Raw genomic sequence first — 9753 nt, 5'->3', positions numbered from 1 at the left:
TCCTTCACAGACACAGTGGGAGGCTTACAGGCTTAGACCTTACATGCCTCTGACTTCCACACACAAAACTCTTCTGTATATACCCAGCCTTTCCTTTGAATATAAATTCTCATTGTATCACCAAGCCCATTGAACTCCACCTCTTCTAACAATAACACCCCTTTCATAGTAGCAATTTTATTGGTAATATAAATGTATTGCTTGGTGTCTCCTAACTAGGTGCAAGAATTCGCCCCTAGTGTTTGAATGATTTATTCAACAAAATGCAAATGTACCCTCTACCTTACTGTTTACAACTCAAAACTACTACACATCAAAGCACCCAGACTAGCTGGCTTTAATCCAATTAAGACACACACAGCCACATACCTCACTACAAGTCCAATATAAAAAAGTTTCCAATAACATTATACACATTAATATCTTTACGACACTGCGTTAAACATAAAAATGGAAACACTGAATTTTATTTTAAAATGGAACTTTTGGTAGTCCAATTTAAGGGAGGGTGAACCACACCTAGCTGCAATCTGTGTTACTGTTGCTGCCATAAAGGTCAATCCTAACATTTTGACAGCACTGTGGCATCTACTATCACTACAGTTATTTCTGTTAAAAATTCAAGATTTGATTCACCATTTTCAATGTTTACTGCATTTAACAAGGTTATCAAATGTCTTTATTTAAATCCAGTCCTTAAAAATGTGAGCCACGGATCAGCTGGTCTCAATCTTGCCTCTGGGTCAGCACAAGAACCAAGACTGATACTCCACTATATAGTACCATCTACAAGATGCACTGCACCAACTTCGACAACACCTTCCAAACCTGCGACCTCTACCACTGACAACAACAAGGGTCATAGGCGCATGGGAAGAACTGAGCAATAAACAACTTTAGAAAGGGGGAAAAAAAATCTGACCCAATCAATCAATAGTGAAGAAATTGGCCAAAATATTACAGAACTCACTAGATTCCGGGAAGGTCCCAGCAGATTGGAAAACCGTGAATGTGACACCCCTGTTCAAGAAGGGAGGGAGACAAAAAGCAGGAAACTATAGGCCAGTCAGCCTAACATCTGTTGTTGGGAAAATGCTAGAGTTCATTATTAAGGAAGAAATAGCAGGACATTTAGAAAAGCTTAACACAATCAAAGAGTCAACATGGTTTTGTGAAAGGGAAATCATGTTTGAAAAGTTTGCTAGAGTTCTTTGAGGATATAACAAGCAGAGTTGATAAAGGGGAATCGGTAGATGTTGTTTATTTGGAATTCCAGAAGGAATTCAATAAGGTGCCACGTAAAAGGTTATTGCACAAGATAGGAGCCTACGGTAATGGGGGTAATGTATTAGAATGGATTGAGGATTGGTTAACATACAGATGACAGGGAGTTGGGGTTAATGGATCTTTTTCAGGTTGGAAAGACATAACTAGTGGAGTGCCACAAGGATCAGTTCTAGGGCCTCAATTATTTACTATCTATATTAATGACTCGGAGGAGGGGGCAGAGTGTAATGTTTCCCAATTTGCTGATGATACAAAAATAGGTGGGAAGGCATATTGTGATGAGGACATAAGGAATCTGCGGGAGGATGTAGACAGGTTGAGTGAATGGGCAAACACTTGGCAGATGAAGTTTAATGTAGGAAAGTGAGAGGTCATGTACTTTGGTAAGAAGAATCAAAAGGCAAACTATTATTTAAATAGAGGGACACTCCAAAAAAGTGCAGCACAGAGGGATACGGATGCATGAAACACAAAAAGTTAGCATGCAGGTGCAGCAAGTAATTAAGAAGACAAATAGAATTTTGGCCTGTATTGTTAGGGGGTTGGAGTTTAAAAATAGGGAAGTCTTGTTACAACTGTACAGGGTGTTGGTGAGGACGTCCCTGGAGTACAGAGTACAGTTTCGGTCCCTGTATTTAAGAAAGGATATACTGGCATTGTAGGCAGTTCAAAAGAGATTCACTAAGCGGATTCCTGGGATGAAGGGGTTGACTTATTAAGAATGGCTAAACAGATTCAGCCTTTATTCATTAGAGTTTAGAAGAATGAGGGGTGATCTTATCGAAATGTACAAGATTCTGAGGGGGCTTGGCTTGACAAGATGTTTCCACTAATGGGGGAATCTTGAACTAGTGCACATAGTTACAGAATAAGGGGACACTCATTTAAAACTGAGATGCGAAGGAATTTCTTCTCTCAGAGGAATGTCTGGAATTCTTTATCCCAGAGAGCTGTGGAGTTAGATCACTGAAAGTATTTAAAGAGGAGGTAGATGGATTTTTGAAATATCGGGGAGTTGAGGGCTATGAGGAGTTGCCCCGAAAGAGGAGTTGAGACCTGGGGAAGATCAGCCATGATCTTATTGAATGACGGGGCAGGTTTGATGGGCCGAATGGCCTACTCCTACTCCTATTTCTTATGTTCTTATTAAATCATTCCAGGCATTCTTTTTCTGCTACAGAGGGAGGAAAATTGCTGTGACAAGCCTTAATTGCATTGCTTGGCCAGTGAACTCAGGCACAGCAGAGGGAGGAAAGGTTTTGTAAAACAAATTCTGAAATCACGAGGCCAGAGGGCTGAATTTTCATCCGTCTCTTCTCCACATACCATAGCAACTTTAAAAGACAGTAACACATCGGCAATGCTCTTAAGCAAAATGATGAGAAATATGAGAAAAGAAATTCCTATCATTTTCATATATTTTTAATACCATCATTTACATTAGGGCAGATCAAATCTTCACCCCCATCACTTCCCCAACATGGAAAATCCAGGAAAATGCGCAAGCAACTCTACTTGCCACAATTATGCCAGGGATCAGTGAGACAAACCTCCTCATAAGGGGAACCAATTGATTCTATCAAAATGCTTTTTCAGTAAAAAATTGTTTGCCACTTTTGTTTGGTAACTGAAATTTCCATGTCCAAAATGTGCTATTAAACAAAATATAAACATCAAGAAATGTAATCATAAAAACAAAATACTGCAGATCCTGGAAATCTGAAATAAGAACAGAAACTGCTAGAAAAAACACAGCAGATCTGGCAGCATCTGTGGAGTGAGAAACGGAGTTAATGTCTTGAGTCCGTGTGACTCTTCTTCAGAGCTCTGAAGAAATGTAATCATGTTATTTCATAGTAACATGATTACATTTAACAATTAAATTGTCCTGTGCTTTTAATAACTTCATTAAAGTTTTTATTTGAAAACCTCAGGGTCTCTGAAATGCCTGGACTTCGACTTTGACTCCGTGTACTGAAGGCTGGTTCTGCAATCTGAGCACATAGTGGACAATTGCCCAGCATGCATCAATAGCATTTAACCAGTCTAATTACTTGAATAGCATCTTCAACCTCCAGCAGTATCTACTTCATTGAAGTTTGAGGACAGATTTCCAAAGCGATTTCAGGTAAAGAGGGAAAAGAAAGAAAGTGAGTGTGCCTTTTTTCATCTTAATTTGAGTTTCTTCCTTTTTCTAAAAAAAAAACGAAGTTAATTTTATAAAAAGAATTAATTTAATTTTATACATTTCTTAGACAAATATAAAGACTGTGATTATCGTCAGGTACAGTTGCTAGACTAGTAATCCAGAGACCCAGGGTAATCTCTAGGGACCCAGGTTCAAATCCCATCACGGCGATGGTGGAATTTGAATCCAATAGAAATCTGGAATTAAATGACCATGAAACCATTGTCGATTGTTGTAAAAACACTAATGTCCTTTAGGGAAGGAAATCTGTTGTCCTTACCTGGACTGGCCTACATGTGACTCTAGACCCACAGCAATATGGTTGGCTCTTAAATGCCCTTTGAAATATCCTAGCAAGTTACTCAGTTGTATCAAACCGCTGTAAAACCTCAAAAAAGGAATGAAACCAGATGGACCACCTGGCATCGACCTAGGCACCGGAAATGTGATGGCAAACGCAGCCCCCTGACAAACCTACAAAGTACTCCTTACTAACAGCTGGGGACTAGTGCCAAAATTGGGAGAGGTGTCTCACAGACTAGACAAACAACAGTCTGACCTAGTCATCCTCACGGAATCATACCTTACAGATCATGTCCCGACCCCATCACCATCACCATCTCTGGGTATGTCCCACCAGCAGGACAGGCCCAGCAGAGGTGGCTGCATAGTGGTATACAGTCGGGAGGGAGTTGCCCTGGGAGTCCTCAACATTGACTCTGGACCCCGTGAAGTCTCATGGCATCAGGTCAAACATGGGCAAGGAAACCTCCTGCTGATTAACACATACCACCCTCCCTCAGCTGATGAATCAGTGCTGCTCCATGTTGAACACCACTTGGAGGAGGCACTGAGGGTGGCAAGGGTACAGAATGTACTCTGGGTGGGGGAATTCAAAATCCATCCCCCAAGAGTGGCTCGGTAGCACCACTACTGACCGAACTGGCCGAGTCCTCAAGGACATTACTGCTAGACTGAGTCTGCAGCAGCTGGTGAGGGAACCAACAAGAGAGAAAAACATACTTGACCTCATCCTCACCAACCTGCCTGCCACAGATGCATCTGTCCATGACAGTATCAATAGAAGTGACAACAGTCGTTGTGGAGACAAAATCCCGCCTTCACATTGAGGATACCCTCCATCGTGTGGCACTACCACGTGCTAAATGGGATAGATTTCAAACAGATCTAACAACTCAAGACTGGGTGTCCATGGGGTGCTGTGGGCCATCAGCAGCAGAATTGTAGCCGAACATAATCTGTAACCTCATGGCCCGGCATATCCTTCACTCTACCATTACCATCAAGCCAGGGGATCAACCCTGGTTCAATGAAGAGTGAAGGAGAGCATATCAGGAGCAGCACCAGGTATACCTAAAAATGCGGTGTCAGCCTGGTGAAGCTGTAACACAGGACTACTTGCCTGCCAAACAGCATAAGCAGCAAGTGACAGAGAGAGCTAAGCAATCCCACAACCAACGGATCAGATCTAAGCTCTGCAGTCCTACCACATCCAGTCATGAATTGTGGTGGACAATTAAACAACTCACTGGAGGAGGTGGCTCCAGAAATATTCCCATCCTCAATGATGGGGGAGCCCAGCACATCAGTGCAAAAGGTAAAGCTGAAGCATTTGCTACAATCTTCAGCCAGAAGTGCCGAGTTGATGATCCATCTCCGCCTCCTCTGGAGGTCCCCAGCAGCACAGATGTCAGTCTTCAACCTATTCAATTCACTCCACGTGATATCAAGAAACAGCTGAAGGCATGTATACTGCAAAGGCTATGGGCCTTGACATATTCCGGCAATAGTACTGAAGACTTGTGCTCCAGAACTTGCTACACCTCTAGCCAAGCTGTTCCAGTACAGCTACAACATTGGCATCTACCCAGCTATATGGGAAATTGCCCAGGTATGTCCTGTACACAAAAAGCAAGACAAATCCAACCCGGCCAGTTACCACCCCATCAGTCTACTCTCAATCATCAGTAAACTAATGGAAGGAGTCATCAACAGGCAGTCCAATGGGCAAAGCTGCCGCCAATCGGTCAGGTGGAGTGGGGCGGAGTTGGGTTGGGTTTTGGGCAGCCATGCAGCGCACTGCATACACTTGCCATCCAAGTGGTGGCCAGCACTCTCTGGGATGCATTAAGAGGCCTTCAGACTTAACCAAGAGAGGTTCTTAGTACACATATGCTAACCCACACGTCTTTCTCTCTCTCTCATCCTGCGGGGGGAGTACATCAGAAGCATGGAGCCTGGTGACCTAGCTGTATGCCTCATGGCTTACAGAGAGCAGAGACAAAGGAGAAGAGAGTGATGGACAGAGGGAGAAGCAGCACCCTCAAGGAGAAGGGGTGACTGGGGCTTCTGCATATGCCGCCGAAGAGCCATGGTGAGCCATTGCTTGTCGGTGCCTAGTGTTATGGCACAGCAGAATGGTAAATGCCAAGCTGCTCAAATTCCAGAGGGAAACTTGAAACAGCTGCCAAAACAGTTTTTGCAATTTGTATAGTATGAGGAGCAGTTCTGAAATCAGGAAATGATTTCCCCGACTATTTGTGATTATTTTATAGTAAAGTAACATTTATTCAAAGAATAAAGAAAAACAAACAAAACATAATTACACTTAAACACAAGAATGGTTTCACACAGTAAACAGAACTTTAAAACAGTTCCACGAATCTTAACTTAACTACCCTCAGAGCTAACTTTCCTCATTTCTGTTCAGCAACTATCCCTATAGATTTTAGAACCTATAGAAGTCCAGTAATTTTTACTACACAGTGCTTTCTCCTTGGGGTGTTCTCTGAGGGCGGCAGCAACTGTTTCTTTCAGTCTGGCCTTGTTCACACTGTCTTCTGGAAGTTCTGACCAGCTATCCTGCTGTCTTCTGGGAGGTCTAAGCAGCTAACCCCTCATATAGGCTTCAGTATTTCCTTAAATGTGTTCCTTCCTTTTGATCTCTCTATTGTCAACCAGTCTCTTCAGAAATGCTTTCTTTCCAGAACTGATTAAATCGTTCTTTACTTTAACTCTTAGACTTGTAAAAACAGACTTGCCCTATCTTAACCTTATAGACTCATAGACATTTACAGCACAGAAGGAGGCCATTTGGCCCCTCATGTCCATGCCGGTTAACAAATATCTGACTGCACTAATCCCATTTTCCAACACTTGGCCCATAGCCCTGGAGGCTATAGCAACGCAAGTGAATATCTAAATACTTCTTAAATGTTACGAGAGTTTCTGGCTCAACCACCCTTTCAGGCAGTGAGTTCCAGACTTCCACCACCCTCTGGGTGAAAAATATTCTCCTCAACTCCCCTCTTAGCCTTCTACCTCTTACCTTAAATCAATGCCCCCTGGTTATTGTTCCCCCAACTAATGGAAAAAGTGCCTTCCTATCCACTCTATCTATGCCCCTCATAATCTTATACAACTCTATCAGGTCCCCTCTCAACCTTCGCTGCTCCAATGAAACCCCAGCCTATCCAATATTTCCTCATAGCTCAGACCCTCCAGCCCAGGTAGCATCCTGGTAAATCTCCTCTGCACCCTCTCCTTTTTACAACCTGTATATACCCCCTTTGAACTAAAACAACTCAATTCAAAACTATTCTTGTCATTGTTTTATGTACAACTCTGATTGAAGTTCTTCTTGGTTCATTAACATATCAAAACCACTTCTTACTGTTAACTTTAGACCCTAGCCATCACTCTAGCTCTTAATCCAACTACAGCCTGACTTCCAGTACATAAGAAAATATATGAGGGTTATTACCAGAAGAAAAATATTACAATTTCTTGTTTTCTTGACACCAGCCAGACCCAGGGTCTATAGACAGCATTTGTCATTCCTGCAGATGACTGAGAACCAGTGTCGCCAAAGACAGCACACGTCCAGGGAACTGGTTGGTCACAGCTGCCACCTACTGCAGGACTTGGTGCCATGGGGATATCCACTGCCAGTGGCCATAAAAGTGACTGCGGCGCTCAATTTTTACACCAGTGGCTCTTTTAGGACTCCGCAGGTGACCTCTGTGGGATATTGCAAGCCTCCACAAGCAAATGCATCCAGGAGGTCACAGACAGCATATTTGCAAAGGCACACCACTGTGCATTTTGCCCGGGATCAGGAAAGCCAGGAGGCAAGAGTTCTGGATTTGCCCAGATCTCAGGTTTCCCACAGGTGCAGGGTGCCATTGACTGCACTCACGTGGCGCTTAGATGGCAACAAGCAGTCAACTATGTCAACTGCAAGGGCTTCCGCTCGCTGAATGTTCAACTGGTGTGCGACCATCACAAACACATGCTGCAGGTCTGCGCATGGTTCCCAAGGAGTGTCCACTACTCCTACATTCTCAGTAGGGCTCAGACCCCTGCCATCTTCCAGGGTCCACAGAGGCTGCAGGGTTGGCTCTTCTGGGAGAAGGGCTACCGGCAGAGGACATAGCTGATGATGCCCATGTGGCAACCTCAGAGTGTAGCAGAGAGAAGGTACAATGAAGCTACTCTAAAGCTAGGTCCCACCAAGGTGTGTGTCTCTACGCTGGTGGAGGGTACAATGAGCCTCCACCTGCAACTTGCACCTTGGTGGAGCAAACCATCGGGATGCTGAAAATGAGGTTCCGGTGCCTGGACTGGTCTGGTGGAGCCCTGCAATACAGTCCGCAAAGGGTGTCAGGCATTGTCGTCGCCTGCTGCGCCCTTTACAACCTGGCGTAGCAACGGGGAGAGTAGCTGGCTGAGGAGCAGATGGAGGAGCTGGAGGTCTCCTTTGGTGAGGAGGACGCTGACAGGGTTTAGGGTGAGAAGGCCCTCGAAGGCAAGGATGACGGCGATGAGGCCATCGCACTGGCCAGGTGAGGCAGGCGTGCTCAGGAAGCCTTCAAAATTACTAGATTTGTGGAGGATGATGACAACATTCAGTAAAGAGACACCATAGATCCTGACATTGCATCTGTGAACATTTGACTCCTATCTGGCTGATGGCAGCGCCCATACCCTCTGTGAAAAGGCTCCTGTCATGGAGAGGCAGCGGATGCCCATAGTCCCTACATTCCAGGAGGATGATGACAACATGCAGTGGGGATATTCTATAGATCCTCACATAGCTAATGTGAATGTCTGACTCTTGTCTTGCTGATGGCACCTCACTTGCGCCCTGTGAACAGGGTCATATCATGGAGATGTAGCTGGGAAACTTTAACTTCTCCTGATCCCATGACATCCTTCGTGATCTGAACCCTTCAGGACCACACTGTCACCAGACACAGATGCTGATGAGATGAGGGGCCAACTGCAACTCAAAAGGTGCTGGGAGCTCACAGAGAGAATGACAGAATTCTGTGTCACTGGCCCAGGACATTCTGACAGCAATGATATGTTCCATTGAGGTGCAGGCATGACTGATGTGACCAGTGACAGTGAAGGCACGTCATCAGTGTGCTGGGAAAGTTGCAAAAAGCACAGGGAAGAGGCCCTGGAGTGAGACACCTGCCTTTATCTTGTGCAGGGACTAAGGTTTCACAGCTGATGACACAAACACTGCTCATCAGAACAAAGAGCCATAGGCAAGGAAACATTCTTGGGAGTTTATTTACAATAGTGAACATTATATACAAGTGATTAACACCCGTGCTCAGGCTGTGCAACTACAGCTTCTTAACTTGCCTGCAGCCATACTAGTTTGAAAACGCCCAATCTCATCTGATCTCGGAAGCTAAGCAGACTCAGGCCTGGTTAGTACTTGGATGGGAGACCGCCTGGGAATACTAGGTGCAGTAGGCTTTATAGGGTGTGGTAGGCTGCATTCCCTTTTCAGTTACTTAAAAAACCTTTTATTAATGTTTTGTTTGCACTTCAGCCCCACGCTCCTGATCTATGGACACTCGGTGCGGAGGGGGGTTGGGAAGGAGGAGGACCTCCTCGTGCACCTGCTCCTGGGCCGGGTCAAGTTAGCCATTAACAGGTCCAGGCAGCGGGTAATTGAGGGGGTTGTCCCGCCTGATTGTCTGTCCCTCTTCCGCGGCTACGTTCGCGGCCGGGTGGCCCTGGAGAGGGAGCATGCGGTGTCTGCTGGCACTGTCGAGGCCTTCTGTGCTCGGTGGGCACCGCGGGGCTGGGGTGTTTTATCGACCCCTTTAACCACATTTTGGTTTAATGTTTGTAAGTTTCCTTTAAACATTGTCTTTGGTTTTACAGCTGACCTGATTTAGGGGCTGTGATTGCTTTATCCCTTATTTTGTTGATTTAGTTTAATTGGTTGACTCAAA

At 44.8% G+C, this 9753-nt stretch overlaps 1 non-coding gene across 1 annotated transcript; it reads left to right on the top strand.

Annotated features, from left to right (window-relative positions):
* The first annotated feature begins 9149 nt into the window (after positions 1–9149).
* Positions 9150–9268, top strand: LOC121273370. Its single transcript, XR_005942007.1, has one exon. It is a non-coding gene; the product is annotated as a 5S ribosomal RNA (ribosomal RNA).
* Positions 9269–9753: the final 485 nt, after the last annotated feature.

The sequence above is a fragment of the Carcharodon carcharias genome, chromosome X, assembly GCF_017639515.1.
Source record: "Carcharodon carcharias isolate sCarCar2 chromosome X, sCarCar2.pri, whole genome shotgun sequence".
NCBI lineage: Eukaryota > Metazoa > Chordata > Chondrichthyes > Lamniformes > Lamnidae > Carcharodon > Carcharodon carcharias.
The sequence above is the reverse complement of the archived record's forward strand: the minus strand, read 5'-3'. Positions and strand labels throughout refer to the sequence as shown.